The sequence below is a fragment of the Dermochelys coriacea genome, chromosome 9 (assembly GCF_009764565.3).
Source record: "Dermochelys coriacea isolate rDerCor1 chromosome 9, rDerCor1.pri.v4, whole genome shotgun sequence".
NCBI classification, from domain to species: Eukaryota; Metazoa; Chordata; order Testudines; family Dermochelyidae; genus Dermochelys; species Dermochelys coriacea.
The window spans coordinates 20,484,359-20,500,914 of NC_050076.1; the positions used below are offsets into that span (position 1 = coordinate 20,484,359).

At 40.9% G+C, this 16,556-nt stretch overlaps 2 long non-coding RNA genes across 2 annotated transcripts in view; both read right to left on the minus strand.

Annotated features, from left to right (window-relative positions):
- Nucleotides 1-1,152: 1,152 nt before the first annotated feature.
- LOC122455930 lies at nt 1,153-9,486 on the minus strand. The gene is made up of 3 exons (XR_006274458.1): nt 9,128-9,486; nt 5,361-5,362; nt 1,153-1,164 (listed from the first exon to the last, which is right to left on the minus strand). It is a non-coding gene; the product is annotated as an uncharacterized LOC122455930 (long non-coding RNA).
- Nucleotides 9,487-13,693: 4,207 nt separating this feature from the next.
- The window catches only part of LOC119861878, a 228,985-nt gene continuing 226,122 nt past the window's right edge, over nt 13,694-16,556 (minus strand). The window contains exon 3 of the long non-coding RNA XR_005295054.2: nt 13,694-14,005. This is a non-coding gene — a long non-coding RNA (uncharacterized LOC119861878). The remainder of the gene's footprint in view (nt 14,006-16,556) is intronic.

The window sequence follows — 16,556 nt, forward strand, 5'->3', positions numbered from 1 at the left end:
AACATCCAAAACTAAAAAAAACCCCAACAATGATGTGGCTCGAAAACTAAGTCTCTTCCTTCACCTACTCCCATCCACTGAACACTCCCAACAGTTTATTTTAATTATTATTTGTAACAATAGTAATATTATTTGTATTCTGGTAGCACCTAAAGCCCTCAGTCAGGATGAGGACTCGCTTACACTAGGTGATGCCAAACACGCAGGAAGAGCTAGTCTTTGCCCCACAGGGCTTATAATGTAATTACAAAGAAGCATGTCCTGAAAATCAGCATATTTGGGGCACAGGGACATGAGCGGGGGTTGCTCTTGGGCCCCATGCTGAGGGCAGATGGAGGATCTGTGCTTCCCAGAGTGGCTTGGGCTCCTTGGATGGCTCTCATCAGGGCCCATGTAATGGGGCTCCCTCACCACTATGGTGTCTCCTGCTGGTTGTCTTGGGAATTAGCTCTGCATGGAAGTGCGCCCTCTTCAGGTAGTGCCTCACCACTGTCACTCCTGTTCTAGGACCCACATCTCTTCAAGGACCACAGTGTCCTCTTCAGCAACACAGCCCTCCAGCTCTGTTGCACACTGTGCACTCCCCTTCTGGGGGACCTGCAGTCCAGTGTTCAGCCACTTCCCTTAGTGACTACTGCAGCTAATTGTCTGGCCACTTCCTCATGGTCTCGGCATCCTCTTTCCCCGTACCTCAGGGCCTCAACCTGCAAACCCCAGCAGCCAGCCAGAAGCTGTCTCTCACTCTCCCGGTCCCTGTTAGCAGCACTGCTCTGTCCAGGGTGCTGGAAGTTCTCTCAGCCCTCCACAGATTCAGTCCTCCTTTCCTGGGCTCCAGGCAGAGAACTGCCCTCCTCTGCCCTGCAGCTCCCTTTTTATATGGGCCTGTTTGGCTGCTCCCTTCAGCCCTTCCCTGATTGGCTGCTTCCTGTGCAGTCTCCCCAGGGCTCTACTAGTCTCTTAGAACCCAGTCTGGGGCAGGTGCCCCATTACAGCTTGGCTCTGGATTCTGGCCTGGCTGGGGGCGGGGCCTTGAGAGGAGGGGAAGAAGCAAAGGCTGGTCCATGGAGGGGGTGGGACTCTTGCATATGTCCTGCTTTTGACTTTTGAAAAGATGGTCACCTTACTGCCTCCTCCTTAGTGTGAGGTTGGTAAACCCAGTCACAACTGGGTTAATACTTATAAGCTGAGAAAATATCAATAACATTGAATATGATTGGTGCAAGAGTTTCAAAAATAGAAGCCCAAACACAGGCTCCTAAATCCATGCTGAGGCATGTGCCCCATTTGTAAAAGTACTGGTCAGTGGGAGCTACTGGGTGCTCTATATTTTTGAAAATGGCAAAGGCTCCGAAAGCTTTGTGGAAGTGGGGGGCCCACCAGTGCCAGAACTGGGGGAGCAGAGGCCCAAGCCCCCACTTTTAAACATGAGCATAGTTTTGGGGCACAGGTCAGCATGGACACTCCCCCCCCACTCCCGCTGCAACTGCAAGCATTGGGCATGCACTGGCAGGGGCTGTGCTTCATGGTGGGAGAGCTGATAACGGCCAAACTATGCTCATATTAAAAAGGGTGGGGCATGGCCCCTCTGCATCTCCCATCCCCATTGGTGCTCAGCTGGCACCATTGGGCTGAGGTCAAAATATTGATTTAGGAGTCTGGATTATACTCCTATTTTTGGAAATCTTGGTCTTGATTTGTTGTCATGCTCTGATTCCTTTGTGCCGCATCAGTGGAGAAATAGAAGGTGGAGATTTTCAAAGACACAAATAAGCATTAAGCTCCCTACTCCCATTGACTTTCAATGGGAGCTGGGCACCTAAATGCCCTTGTGCCTGTGGTATCATCTTAATTGGGACAAAAAGGCAGGCAAGGAAACACAGTAATCAATGCATTTCTGGATATACCAGCAAAGTGATATGTGTGTGCTGTGTGTGCATAAACAATAGAAAGAACTTTCAGAAAACAGCAGAAAATTCTGTATTTATTTCTCTCTCTCCTATTTACATAACCTTTGCTATCAATGGAGCCTGTGATGTAGGACGGGGAAATGAAATCTAGGCTCAGTGTGGCTAATAATCAAAACAACAAAAGATAGATTTTTCTTTCTTCTTTTCTTTATGCTAAGACTATATTTTGAAATGACATGAAATCAGTCTGTCTAGTTGTGAATGATATATGAAAGGAAAAATCCCTCCCTGTTGCATAGAAACTGCCACTGCAATGAGATCAACATGCTATGCTATTTGCTGTGTCCTTTAGACCCAGACACACAATATTCAGCTTGGATCTAGGTGGTCTATAGAGCCCCAAATATCAATTAAAAATAAAGAAAAGGAAAGGAAAATGATTTTTATCATGTTTTTAATAATTTTATGTCTTTATTTTTTATTTATTTTTCTTCTGGTATGTCTTTCCCCTTTTTGTAGAAAGACCTGAGACAGTTTAAGATTTTATACGGATACAATATTCATTTTTCCCCAGCCATGAATAACATTGTAACAATGTCTTTCATGCGGGAAAAGCATAGAAAAAATTATATGATAGTAAGTAGTATCCATACAACCCTATTGTAAAACATGTCTTATCTGTGGGTTAAATTGAATCTATTATTCCTCAAAGGAACTAATAGGACTGTTATAAATAAAACTGAGCAAGAAGCAATTAAACAAAATATTGGTAATTACACACAGAATTGGGACATCAAACATAAGAGAAGTGACACTTCATGACCATTTTCACAGGCCCAGATTCCGACACCCTTGCCGAGTCATGCCGAGTACTACCTAAGTCTGCTATATTCTCTGCATTGTTCAATACAACCAGGAAGCGGGTCATGGAAGCAGAGCAGGAGTCCTGTTTCTGCTAAGTATGGGGAACAACATGGGTAAAGTGGCCAGGTAGGTTGCCTGAGAACAGTGTACCAGCCAGAGTCTGGGGCAATGAATTTCTGAAGCTACCCGGCACACAGAGAGGGAATAGTTCTGAGCCATGCTACCCCAACTAAACTGTGTGATCCTCAGCCTGAGGTGTGGAGTTGGGCCTCCAAGAGAACATAGCAAAAAAACCATAATAAAAATAACTGTTGAAATTAATTAATGATTAATTTTACATTAATGAATATTTTCCACTGTAAGGCATGTTGTCTGTAAGTGTGGAAGGGATGCGAACAAAAGGTAGTTCATGGAGACAGAATAAATTACCTTGCAGAACTGAGGGGTTCTTGCTTAGGAGCAGAGGGTTGCTTACTGCACCTGGCCCGATTGTGCTGTGGAGTACACGAGGCCCAGGATGTAGGTAGGCAATTAATATTATCAGGCAGTACATGTGTTCAAGAGCAGATTATTCCTCCCTAGGAGACAAAGAAGCGGCCTTCACACACAACAAGAAAACACTGAAAACTTGAGAAATATTCAGTGCTGTGCTGCTTTAGATTAATGCCCACCCTCAGGCCATCCCATAATTTGCCAGTGTTCTTAACATTGCATCCTGAGAATGGAAAAGAAAGAAGAGAAGGAAAATGAGAGTTGTGCTCCTGAACTTGGAATAGAAAGATAAGTGAGAGGAGACAGGCAATCCTACCAGGGCAGAAATCATGCTGTGTCCTCTTCTTTGTCTATTAAACATGATCACAAATACAAAATATTTAGTTCAGATTGGTATTATTTGTATTGTGGTAGCATCTAGAAGACGCAGTCATGGACCAGTACCCTGTTGGAGTACGTGATGTACAAACACAGAACAAAAAGATGGTCCCTGCCCCAAACAGCAAATGTAGAGATGATGAAGATAACCTGAATGATTATGTAGATTCAGGAGCACATAAATTCTTCTTAATTTCTCCCTTCATATCCCCACCCCACCCCAAATGCTGGAAGTATTAGAACATCTGCTTACTGTATTTAACCACTTTTAACTTTGGTCCCGTCCTGGCTAGAACCCAGCAGTGTAGAGGCTTGAAAAATAACAGGAAGAAATGGGGAAATAAACCAGCTCAGTCTTCTTCTTACCCTTATCCCACCATCTGAGGTTGGTTTGTTATGCAAGCATCCACCACCTTCATCTGCCTGAGGCAGCACTAAAGATTCAGACACATGCAGAGGATGAATGAAGGGGACCTGGAGAAGATAGCATGGCAGGAGAGGGACCTCGAGGAACTACTAGATGGATTGCATCAAAGAAGATGGTAAGCAAATGGACCAACGGATTTGCACTTCTTGGATTTTGTCATCCTCGCCACAAACTTTGATTCCATCCTAATGTTTTCATTCCAAAATTTGCCCCTTTGTGCAACTTTTTTCTATTGTTTGAAGACAGTGCATCTTGAACACCTGTAGGTGTTGAATCTGCCATCGTTTTACCACCCATGCCTCTGCACCATACAGCATAGCAGGGGGTGCCAGTGGTCTTTATAGGTGGACTTTTAGTCTCAGTGGCTAATGCTTGTAATACACAACAACTGAGGTGTTATTCCACACTCTTCCAGCACTCCCCAGTCTGGACTGTATCTCACATTCAAACTTTCCATCTTCTGTGACCCAGCTGCTTAGGTACTTGAACTGGTCCATCTGATTTAGTCATGCTCCAATAATGTCTATACCCAGTTTCCATTTGGTACCTCTACTGATTCACATGACCTCAGTCTTAGTCATGTTCATTTTCATCCCATGCCAGCTTAGTTGGTCATATTAATATTTATTATTTCCTCTAGGTCTTCTTTTGAGCATAACTTTATTGCTATGGCATTTGCATATGGCAACTTTTCACCTTTTCCCACCCTAAATCCTGCTGATATAATCACTATTAGAAACAGCAGCAGACTGAGGGCCAATCCCTGGTGTAGTTCAACTTTAACATCAAAGGGGCTTGTCATTTCAAAACACGTTCAGATCACTGTTTTAGGTGATCTATATAGGATATTCACCATAGTTATTAAATCCTTAGACACTCCATATTTCTTCAACACTGCGTCCTTTTGTCCCCTTGATCATATGTATTTTCTAGGTCTATACAAACCCAGAATCTGTCCTGTTGGTACTCTAGCCACTTCTCTTTCACTTATTGAGTGACAAACATGGCATCTGTAAAACTTTCTCATCCTTTCCTAAAACCAAAATGTTCTTGTTCAATGAGGGGTTCCACCATACTCCTAATCCTAGCATTCAAGTTGCATTCCTATATCTTCATCCCATGCAACAATAGCTTTACCTCTCTATAGTTTCCAAATTCAGGGATGATTCCCTTCTTAAGTATTGGGACTAAAATAGGCTCACACTAGACTTTAAGAATTCTCTAGTCTTGCCAAATGGCTTTAACCACTCAGCTCATCCATTTTATCCATCTTTCACCAAGACTTTCAAGACATCTGTTGTCACTTCATTGGGTCCTGTGCCTTACCATTCTTCATTATCTGCACTGCATTTCTCAGTGTTTGTCCATTATGTGAGCTTTAGATACCACATTTGGATCACATGTTGCAATTTTTCCCTAAAAGGGCTTGCTTTATTTAAGAAACTCTGAAAGTATTGTTTCTACCTCTCCTTCACTTGTTCAGGTGTTACTAGCAGCTTCCCTTGGTCATCATTTACAATGATGGATTTTGCAATACCATCCTCCTTCCCTTTGCATCTTATTTTTGCAATGCTGCAGATCGTTTTTGCTAGCTAGCTATGGATAGTTTGGATAGTGTGTCCAGGTCATCCAAGGCATTCTTTTTGGCCTTCACTGCCTGCTCAGCAGCTCACTTTGCTTCTTTGTATTTAATTCGCTTTGTATTCAAGGGGTTCATTTCTTTTTCTTTATGTGCCATTTTCTCGTTTCGTAATGCTACCTGAATTTCATCAGTCCCCTCTTTCCCTTGGTTTTCCCCATCTGCATCATCTATGAACCTCTTCTAATGCTGTAATTCATGTTTTTGGAGGTTATTATCCTCCTCCTCAGCCATTGCCAAATTTGTTTTCAGATACTTATCCTGTGCTTCCATAAACTTCTCTGATGCATTTCCCCTTAACTTCCCATTGCCCAAACTTTTATAAATAAGATAAAATTCAAGCTTGAGGTGGTAAAAATTCAAGTTGGTTTTTAATTTATACAAACCAGTTTGCTCATTCCAGATCTTAATTAGAGGAAATAACCTTACCTAGTCAATGCCCCCATAATATTTATATTCTGCTATATAAATTGGCACGTCAACTTAAAAGGTAGGTGAAAGCTAACGGGTCAGGATACAAAACTCATTCTTAGATAAATAGATAGATATAGACAGATACATATATACACACACACACACACACACACACACATACTCAATTCATGACACAGACCAAATCCAATTAGATTTTGAAGCATCCAGGGGATTTACACTGGTAAAACTGAGAATGAATTCAAGAAAACTACAAGAAACTTCATACAAGACTACAAACAACATTGCTTAAAATCACAGTCTCTTTTCTGACTAAATGAAGCTAAGAGGATAAATCATTTTTAAGTATAGCATAAGTCAATTGCATTCCTAGATTTTCCCAGGACAAATGACCTACTCTAAATGCCATTCTTACGGAGTTCTAACCAAGAATGGGAGTGGTTGATGTATCTATTTATCTTGGGCCAGAGTTGTGAGCTAATAATTCATTTAGTTTGGACTAGAATGTTAATTTCATATGCTGAAGAGATGAATTAATGAAATCTGCTTTTTGTGGATATTTGTAACAAGCACTTGGACACAATGAAGTGGGGAACTCATTTGTGTGTGTCATCTATAACTTTAGTGATTTTTTTTCTCCCTGCATTCACTGTCATACAACTCAACAGATGCTGTAAGGTTACTTTGTCCTTCTAGATGACTTAGAAGGACATACACTTGCACATAGTTATTAAAAAAGGGAGCTGTTTAAAAAATCTGTTTTCATAGAGTTGAAACTGATGCAACATACATTTATTTGTTTCTAAAGCTTGTCCTTATGAATGTCTGATTTGTCTCTTTCCAATGCAGAAAGATAAAGAGACTCACTCCCTTCTCAAGGTTACAACCGTCACAATTCATTCCAGATTTTTGAATTGTAACAAGTCAAATCTGCACATTCAGTGATTGATCATGATTTATCAGAACAAGTTGTAACTCCATACCTATTGTATTGTCTGATTTATGGAAGAGCCATATAATGCCATCTGATAGGTGCACACAACTTTTGCACTTCAATGGGAGTGTACATATGTATTTTGATGGCAGAGTATAGCTCTTATTTTATTAATTTCTTTGGACACTAAGGACTAGACTCACAAAGGGACTTAGATGTTCCAGTACCTTTCTTTTAGATACTTAGAAAATAACTAAGAGTCACAAAGCCCGAGTTGGGTACTCAGCTTCCTATACAATGATAGAGGGAGACCAGTGCCTAAGAGTGAGATTCACAGCACCAGAACACTAGGAACACAGTGGCCTAAGCTAGCCAATGAGAGATGCCAAGAAAAGGAGTGCATCCTACCTCCTGCCCCTCTCTGGATAAACCATTAAGGAGTCATTGAAACAGGGGGACTGGCTCCTGGGTTGCCCACTTCTTGAGTGAGTACTCTAACCTCCAGGCTATAAAGTCAGTCAGTCAGTCTCTCTCCCTCAAAACCCTGACATTAAATAGTTAAAATATTAATTATTTATCCCAAGTAGAAAAGCTTTAGTAACTGAGGGAGCCCCACATTACATTATTCTGTAGCCAGTGGTTTGGAAATGCACCTGACAGATCCCTTTTCAAATCTTTCTCCTCATCAGCTGTAGGAGGACTTGAACTGAGCTAAAAGTTATAAAAGGAGGTCCTCTTCCTCTCCCCACCCATGGGGCTATTTTTGGTGGAGTTAGATGTGCACGGAGCATGCCTACCAGATTGGTCCCCGCAGGCAAGTTAGTCAGAGGAGCACCTATCTTTATCCAGTTTGGAACTTAGGTATCTGAAAGTCTAGAGTGAGGTTGCAGTGAACATGTCCAAGGGCAGAAATATAGGCACCCAGGAAATTTTTACTGCAAAAACATAAGCCCCTACAGTGTTAGCCGGCAACTGAGAAAGGGTTTTGTAAATACTAATGGTGCCTAAATCTGGGATTTAGGTGCCTAAATTGGCAATTAATTGTCTAAGTCTCTTTGTGCATCTAGCCCCAAGTGATGTGAGTTGCCACCTGCTTTAAACGAAGTTTCCTTCAAACTGCTCCTGAAAAGATAAACTTTTCTATCTGGACTGTCAACAATTATTGTTCAAGAGATTTGTTCCACTTCAAGCTTGAGTAGTCACCTGATGTGTTATATGTTTGAAATATGTTGCCTATGTCTATATTAGATTATAAATTCCTTGGGCAAGGAAGACTATATCTTCTGATACATTTGCATAGTACCATATAAACAAAATGAGCTCAATGTGTAATAATATAATGATACCTCTAGACAAGTGTCCAAACTACCCTCTGATCTGAATAGCTCAGCAAGCATAGCTTTGAAACAAATCTATAGACCTTTTCATTGATAACAAACTCCATCAATATATCCAGACCCCCGCTATGAATGACAAGATTTAAGAGAACTTAACACAATAGTTTTGCCATAAAATTGCCTTTATGATTAATGCTTCAGGGCTAAATTTTCAGACCAGTCTTTACTGGCTGTCCTTTTTGGATCCTGCAATTTTTGTGAGGGCAAACAATGCCATAAACAATTCTGGGCCCAGAATTTTGTGCAGAAGCACAATTCTTGTCACTTAAAAAGCATTGTATTTGAAGTGCCTATTACTCATATATTTAGACATATTAAACCTTAACTTGTTACTGCAATTATTTGTGCCCAAATCAGGAACCCTATATTTGAAATTCTAGACCTCAGTATGCATATGGGCAACCTCTTGGTTCCACTGAAATTAATGGTAGAACTCTCATTTACTTCATTGTTACCAGGATTTCATTCATAATTTTTATTTTAGTTTTTTTAAACTTTTACACTTTTACACTGTTCAGTATGTGTCACTATTTTATTTTCTCTTTAGATCCAATACTCTGTTAGAAACTCTATTATGATTATTATTATTTTATTATATTAGTAACATTTGATTCAGTCACATCAATTACTGTAAGAGGCTTTCTTCTCTTCCCCCACTCGCTATTTAGCAAAATATATTGTTAGCTTATTTTTCCTTTTTTCTACAATTCTTTAACATTATTGCACCTTACCCTGAGCTCTCCCTCATATATTCTACTCGCAACAGCTTCAATATTTGTGCCATTCCCCAGACTGATAGATGAAATTTCTGAGCAAGAAGTACTCTTCTGCCCTTACTCATAACCTCAGAAGATAAGAGTAGTTGTGTGTGGGGGGGTGTCTCTTTCTCTCCTTTCCACTTTTATGTGGGAGTCAGGTCCTTGATTGGGTTCTGTGTTCCTCTCCTCCTCTTCTCTCCCCTCTATAGAGTGTCTGCCTAGGGGGTTACTCTGTCTTTCTGTCACTCCTGAAATGCCTACATAAACTTGCAGCCAGAGGGAACAGGGGAGAGACTGGAGAATAGCACCGTCACCAGGAAAAGGCAGGTCTATGTGATCGGGGACTCTTTATTGAGAAGAATAGATAGGCCTGTAACTAGAGCTGATCCAGAGAATAGAAGGGTGTGCTGTCTTCCGGGTGCTAAGATACGGGATGTAGACCTGAGGTTGAAAAGGCTCCTAAAGGGAGTGGGAAAGAATCCCCTAATTATCCTTCATGTGGGAACAAATGATACGGCTAGATTCTCGCTGGAAAGTATTAAGGGAGACTATGCTAGGTTGGGGAAGATGCTTAAGTTGAGGCTCAGGTGATCTTTAGCGGGATCCTTCCTGTTCCTAGAGAAGGGCAACAAAGGTGTGACAAGATTATGACTGTCAACTGATGGCTTAGGCAGTGGTGCTATAAGGAGGGCTTTGGGATGCATGGCCACTGGGAGGCATTCACGGACAGAGGACAGTTCTCTCGGGATGGACTTCATCTGAGTAGGGAAGGAAATAGACTTCTAGGATCGAGGCTGGCACAAATGATAAAGAGAGCTTTAAACTAGGAATTAAGGGGAGATGTCCAGGAAATCTCCACGCCAGATTTTAGCATTGAGAGGGAAGAAGATGAAGTAAGAAAGGATACAGCCGTGGGAAGGAGAATGTATATAAGGAGCGAGGGCGATGTGGATACCTGTCTAATAGGTTATACTGGCTGTAGAATGACTGTTCCTAATAGGGTACAAAATGTGAGCGAGGCCAAACAGCAAAAATTAAGATGTTTGTACACCAATGCGAGGAGCCTAGGTAACAAAATGGAGGAACTAGAGCTACTGGTGCAGGATGTGAAACCAGATATTATAGGGATAACAGAAACATGGTGGAATAGTAATCATGACTGGACTACAGGTATTGAAGGGTATGTGCTGTTTAGGAAAGACAGAAACAAAGGTAAAGGTGGTGGAGTAGCATTGTATATCAATGATGAGGTAGAATGTAAAGAAATAAGAAGCGATGCAATGGATAAGACAAAGTCCGTGTGGGCAAAAATTACATTGGGGAAGAAAACTAGTAAAGCCTCTCCTATGATAGTGCTTGGGGTGTGCTATAGACCTCAGGGATCTAATTTGGATATGGATAGAGCCCTTTTTAATGTCTTTAATAAAGTAAATACTAATGGAAACTGCATGATCATGGGAGACTTTAACTTCCCAGATCTAGACTGGAGGACCAGTGCTAGTAATAATAATAGGGCTCAGATTTTCCTAGATGCGATAGCTGATGGATTCCTTCATCAAGTAGTTGCTGAACCGACTAGAGGGGATGCCATTTTAGATTTAATTTTGGTGAGTAGCGAGGACCTCATAGAAGAAATGGTTGTAGGGGACAATCTTGGCTCAAGTGATCATGAGCTAATTCAGTTCAAACTAAATGGAAGGATTAACAAAAATAAATCTGCAACTAGGGTTTTTGATTTCAAAAGGGCTGACTTTCAAAAAATAAGGAAATTAGTTAGGGAAGTGGATTGGACTGAAGAACTTATGGATCTAAAGGTAGAGGAGGCCTGGGATTTCTTTAAATCAAAGCTGCAGAAGCTATCGGAAGCCTGTATCCCAAGAAAGGGGAAAAAATTCATAGGCAGGAGTTGTAGACCAAGCTGGATGAGCAAGCTTCTTATAGAGAGGTGATTAAGAAGAAGCAGAAAGCATATAGGGAGTGGAAGATGGGAGGGATTAGCAAAGAAAGCTACCTAATTGAGGTCAGAATATGTAGGGATAAAGTGAGACAGGCTAAAAGTCGAGTAGAGTTGGACCTTGCAAAGGGAATTAAAACCAATAGTAAAAGGTTGTATAGCCATATAAATAAGAAGAAAACTAAGAAAGAATAAGTGGGGCCGCTTAACACTGAGGATGGAGTGGAGGTTAAAGATAATCTAGGCATGGCCCAATATCTAAACAAATACTCTGCTCAGTCTTTAATAAGGCTAAAGAGGATCTTGGGGATAATGGTAGCATGACAAATGGGAAGGAGGATATGGAGGTAGATATTACCATATCTGAGGTAGAAGCGAAACTGAAACATCTTAATGGGACTAAATCGGGGGGCCCAGATAATCTTCATCCAAGAATATTAAAGGAATTGGTGCCTGAAATTGCAAGCCCATTAGCAAGAATTTTTAATGAATCTGTAAACTCAGGAATAGTACCGAATGATTGGAGAATTGCTAATATAGTTCCTATTTTTAAGAAAGGAAAAAAAAGTGATCCGGGTAACTACAGGCCAGTTAGTTTGACATCTGTAGTATGCAAGGTCCTGAAAAAAATTTTGAAGGAGAAATTAGTTAAGGACATTGAAGTCAATGGTAAATGGGACAAAATACAACATGGTTTTACAAAAGGTAGATCGTGCCAAACCAACCTAATCTCCTTTTTTGAAAAGGTAACAGATTTTTTAGATAAAGGAAATGCAGTGGATCTAATTTACCTAGATTTCAGTAAGGCATTTGATACCGTGACACATGGGGAATTATTAGTTAAATTGGAGAAGATGGGGATCAATATGAACATCAAAAGGTGGATAAGGAATTCGTTAAAGGGGAGACTGCAATGGGTCCTATTGAAAGGTGAACTGTCAGGTTGGAGGGAGGTTACCAGTGGAGTTCCTCAGGGATCGGTTTTGGTACCGATCATGTTTAATCTTTTTATTACTGACCTTGGCACAAAAAGTGGGAGTGTGCTAATAAAGTTTGCAGATGATACAAAGCTGGGAGGTATTGCCAATTCAGAGAAGGATCGGGATATTATACAGGAGGATCTGGATTACCTTGTAAACTGGAGTAATAGTAATAGGATGAAATTTAATAGTGAGAAGTGTAAGGTTATGCATTTAGGGATTAATAACAAGAATTTTAGCTATAAGTTGGGGATGCATCAATTAGAAGTAATGGAAGAGGAGAAGGACCTTGGAGTATTGGTTGATCATAGGATGACTATGAGCTGCCAATGTGATATGGCTGTGAAAAAAGCTAATGCAGTTTTGGGATGCATCAGGAGAGGCATTTCCAGTAGGGATAAGGAGGTTTTAGTTCCATTATACAAGGCACTGGTGAGACCTCACCTAGAATACTGTGTGCAGTTCTGGTCTCCCATGTTTAAAAAGGATGAATTCAAACTGGAGCAGGTACAGAGAAGGGCTACTAGGATGATCCGAGGAATGGAAAACTTGTCTTATGAAAGGAGACTTAAGGAGCTTGGCTTGTTTAGCCTAACTAAAAGAAGTTGAGGGGAGATATGATTGCTCTCTATAAATATATCAGAGGGATAAATACAGGAGAGGGAGAGGAATTATTTAAGCTCAGCACCAATGTGGACACAAGAACAAATGGGTATAAACTGGCCACCAGGAAGTTTAGACTTGAAATCAGACGAAGGTTTTTAACCATCAGAGGAGTGAAGTTTTGGAATAGCCTTCCAAGGGAAGCAGTGGGGGCAAAAGATTTATCTGTTTTTAAGATTCTACTTGATAAGTTTATGGAGGAGATGGTATGATGGGATAATGGGATTTTGCTAAGAAATTGATCTTTAAATATTCAGGGTAAATAGGCCAAATCCCCTGAGATGGGACATTAGATGGATGGGATCTGAGTTACCCAGGAAAGAATTTTCTGTAGTATCTGGCTGGTGAATCTTGCCCATATGCTCAGGGTTTAGCTGAGTGCCATATTTGGGGCCGGGAAGGAATTTTCCTCCAGGGCAGATTGGAGAGGCCCTGGAGGTTTTTTGCCTTCCTCTGTAGCATGGGGCATGGTTGACTTGAGGGAGGCTTCTCTGCTCCTTGAAGTCTTTAAACCATGATTTAAGGACTTCAATAGCTCAGACATGGGTGAGGTTTTTCATAGGAGTGGGTGGGTGAAATTCTGTGGCCTGCGCTGTGCAGGAGGTCGGACTAGATGATCAGAATGGTCCCTTCTGACCTTAGTATCTATGAATCTATATGGACTGGCTGCCAGCAGAGAGTTAATACAGTTCTTCTCTCAGCTAAATAATCTTTTAAACCAGGTCTGTTATCTCACTACGCTGTCACAAATAAAACCCCAACCAGCCAAGTTTCAATCCTTCCTATTCCTTTAGAAAGTCCTTGGACTTGGATCAGTTACACCCACAGGAATAAATTTGGCAAGTTTTATTTATGTACCTGGAACAAAATATAATATAAATTCTGCAGAAATACTACACATAGGAACCAATAAGTATACCAAGATATATAATATACACAGCTGGCTTCTGATAACGGATGCCCCTGCATCTATAATTACACCATTGTGTCAATTTATTGGCGTTTCCAACCATATGATATGTAAGATTACTCATTGTTCTGAGACACTGAGCACAATAGGAAGAGTTATGGTCAAGTGATAGCCCTAACTCTCTGGATTTCCTTCCTTAAGTCCGTTTAAATCAAATCCTTCTCATCATTCTTCACATTTTTTTCAAACATATGGTTATCGATTTCTTTCCTGTGGGAAGAGACAAATGAGTGCAGTTAATGATTCAGTAATACTGTAAAACTCTCTCAGAGGAAAATCTCTTTGATTGCTCTGTCTGTTGAGCAGTAACTGGAAACTTAATGTATTTAATGTATACCATGAAAGCGAGAAATTGTGTATAGTACTCAGATAGGGCCTCTAAAACACTATCAGTGGCAAATAGCAATGGGTAGGTCAGAAGAAACCCATGGGTTTCTAAGGAATTTTGTTATGAACCCCTTCATAGAATTATAGAATATTAGGTTTGGAAGAGACCTCAGGAGGTCATCTTGTCCAATCCCCTGATCAAAGCAGGACCAACACCCACTAAAACACTACTTTCAGGGTGCAACTTTTTTTTTTTAATCCTGGTTTATACAAAATGGTTGCTGTTGGATTAGAGATTTCCAGAATGTGATATTTCTGGTGTAAGCAGCAGCATTAAAGGCCTTAAACAGGTTTACATTGCACTACCAGTGCAGCTGGGGCCTCTTCAAACCCCAGTACGTTTTGAAAACATTGTGAACAGAGGGGGATTTACTAATGGACAGTCCACAAAATGGAACATTAAAAAAGTGGTTGGATACTGGGTTTTTGGCTTCAACTCATTATTCTCCCTCTTTATCTCTTCAGTTCTCTTCTTGTGTGCCACTTCATAGTTGCGAGAATGGACATTATTTCTTAGTTTGTACTTTTGAATAAAAATTCACATCTGAACTAGGTCAGAGTTTTAGAATGGCTCCCCCCCACCCCACCCAGCTTTATGATGAAACAATAGAATTAGAAGAAGCCTCTAAACTGGTGAAACTTCTTCTTAAGTCCTTCCAACACAATCATGTGTTTCCCCAGTGTTGGGCACATGATATTGCCTAGTCTGAAGCCCTGGCAAGATCTTTCCTGGTGCGAACTTCCTCCAGGAGCCAGCAGACCAACAGATATCTACAATATAACTGGTGGACCTCTAAAGATTTAAGATGACAGGTTGATATTGTTTAACTAATAGATTATTCAGGAAGAAACCTTTCATCTGCAATCAAATTTCTAAGAGAGAGTCCTGAATATAGGTTGGCCATCTTTAAATATGTTGCAGCCAACATGGTGATAAAAACAGTTGCCCATCACAGGGTAGAGCCTGGAGAAATTGACATGATGGAAGGTGATAAGTAAAGCTACCAAACTCTGGATGTCTAATATGGAAGGCAAAATTCCAGCATTACAACATCAGAGATTGGATAGTCATCTTGGATATAATGGACTCCTGGACAGAAATACTAGAATGAAAGTTTAAATTTGTAAATCAATCAAGGCCTTAGATAACTTTAAAAATTAAAATAAAATGAGAAAATGCATTTGTTAAGGCACTCACATTGCAATGTGAAAATATTGAAACTAGCTAGTGGCGTTCTTTGGGCCTGTCCTGTCAGACAGAGACAAACACCTACAAGATCTCTATCATGCATTCCTACAACTACAATACCCACCTGCTGAAGTGAAGAAACAGATTGACAGAGCCAGAAGAGTACCCAGAAGTCACCTACTACAGGACAGGCCCAACAAAGAAAATAACAGAACGCCACTAGCCATCACCTTCAGCCCCCAACTAAAACCTGTCCAACGCATCATCAAGGATCTACAACCTATCCTGAAGGATGACCCATCACTCTCACAGATCTTGGGAGACAGGCCAGTCCTTGCTTACAGACAGCCCCCCAATCTGGAGCAAATACTCACCAGCAACCACACACCACACAACAGAACCACTAACCCAGGAACCTATCCTTGCAACAAAGCCCGTTGCCAACTCTGTCCACATATCTATTCAGGGGATACCATCATAGGGCCTAATCACATCAGCCACACTATCAGAGGCTCGTTCACCTGCGCATCTACCAATGTGATATATGCCATCATGTGCCAGCAATGCCCCTCTGCCATGTACATTGGTCAAACTGGACAGTCTCTACGTAAAAGAATGAATGGACACAAATCGGACGTCAAGAATTATAACATTCAAAAACCAGTTGGAGAACACTTCAATCTCTCTGGTCGCTCGATTACAGACCTAAGAGTGGCTATCCTTCAACAAAAAAGCTTCAAAAACAGACTCCAACGAGAGACTGCTGAATTGGAATTAATTTGCAAACTGGATACAATTAACTTAGGCTTGAATAGAGACTGGGAATGGATGAGTCATTACACAAAGTAAAACTATTTCCCCATGGTATTTCTCCCCCCCACCGTTCCTCTGATGTTCTTGTTAACTGCTGGAATTAGCCTACCTTGCTTGTCACCATGAAAGGTTTTCCTCCTTTCCCCCCCTGCTGCTGGTGATGCTCATCTTAAGTGATCACTCTCCTTACAGTGTGTATGATAAACCCATTGTTTCATGTTCTCTGTGTGTGTATATAAATCTCTCCTCTGTTTTTTCCACCAAATGCATCTGATGAAGTGAGCTGTAGCTCACGAAAGCTTATGCTCTAATAAATTTGTTAGTCTGTAAGGTGCCACAAGTACTCCTTTTCTTTTAACATATACATTAGGA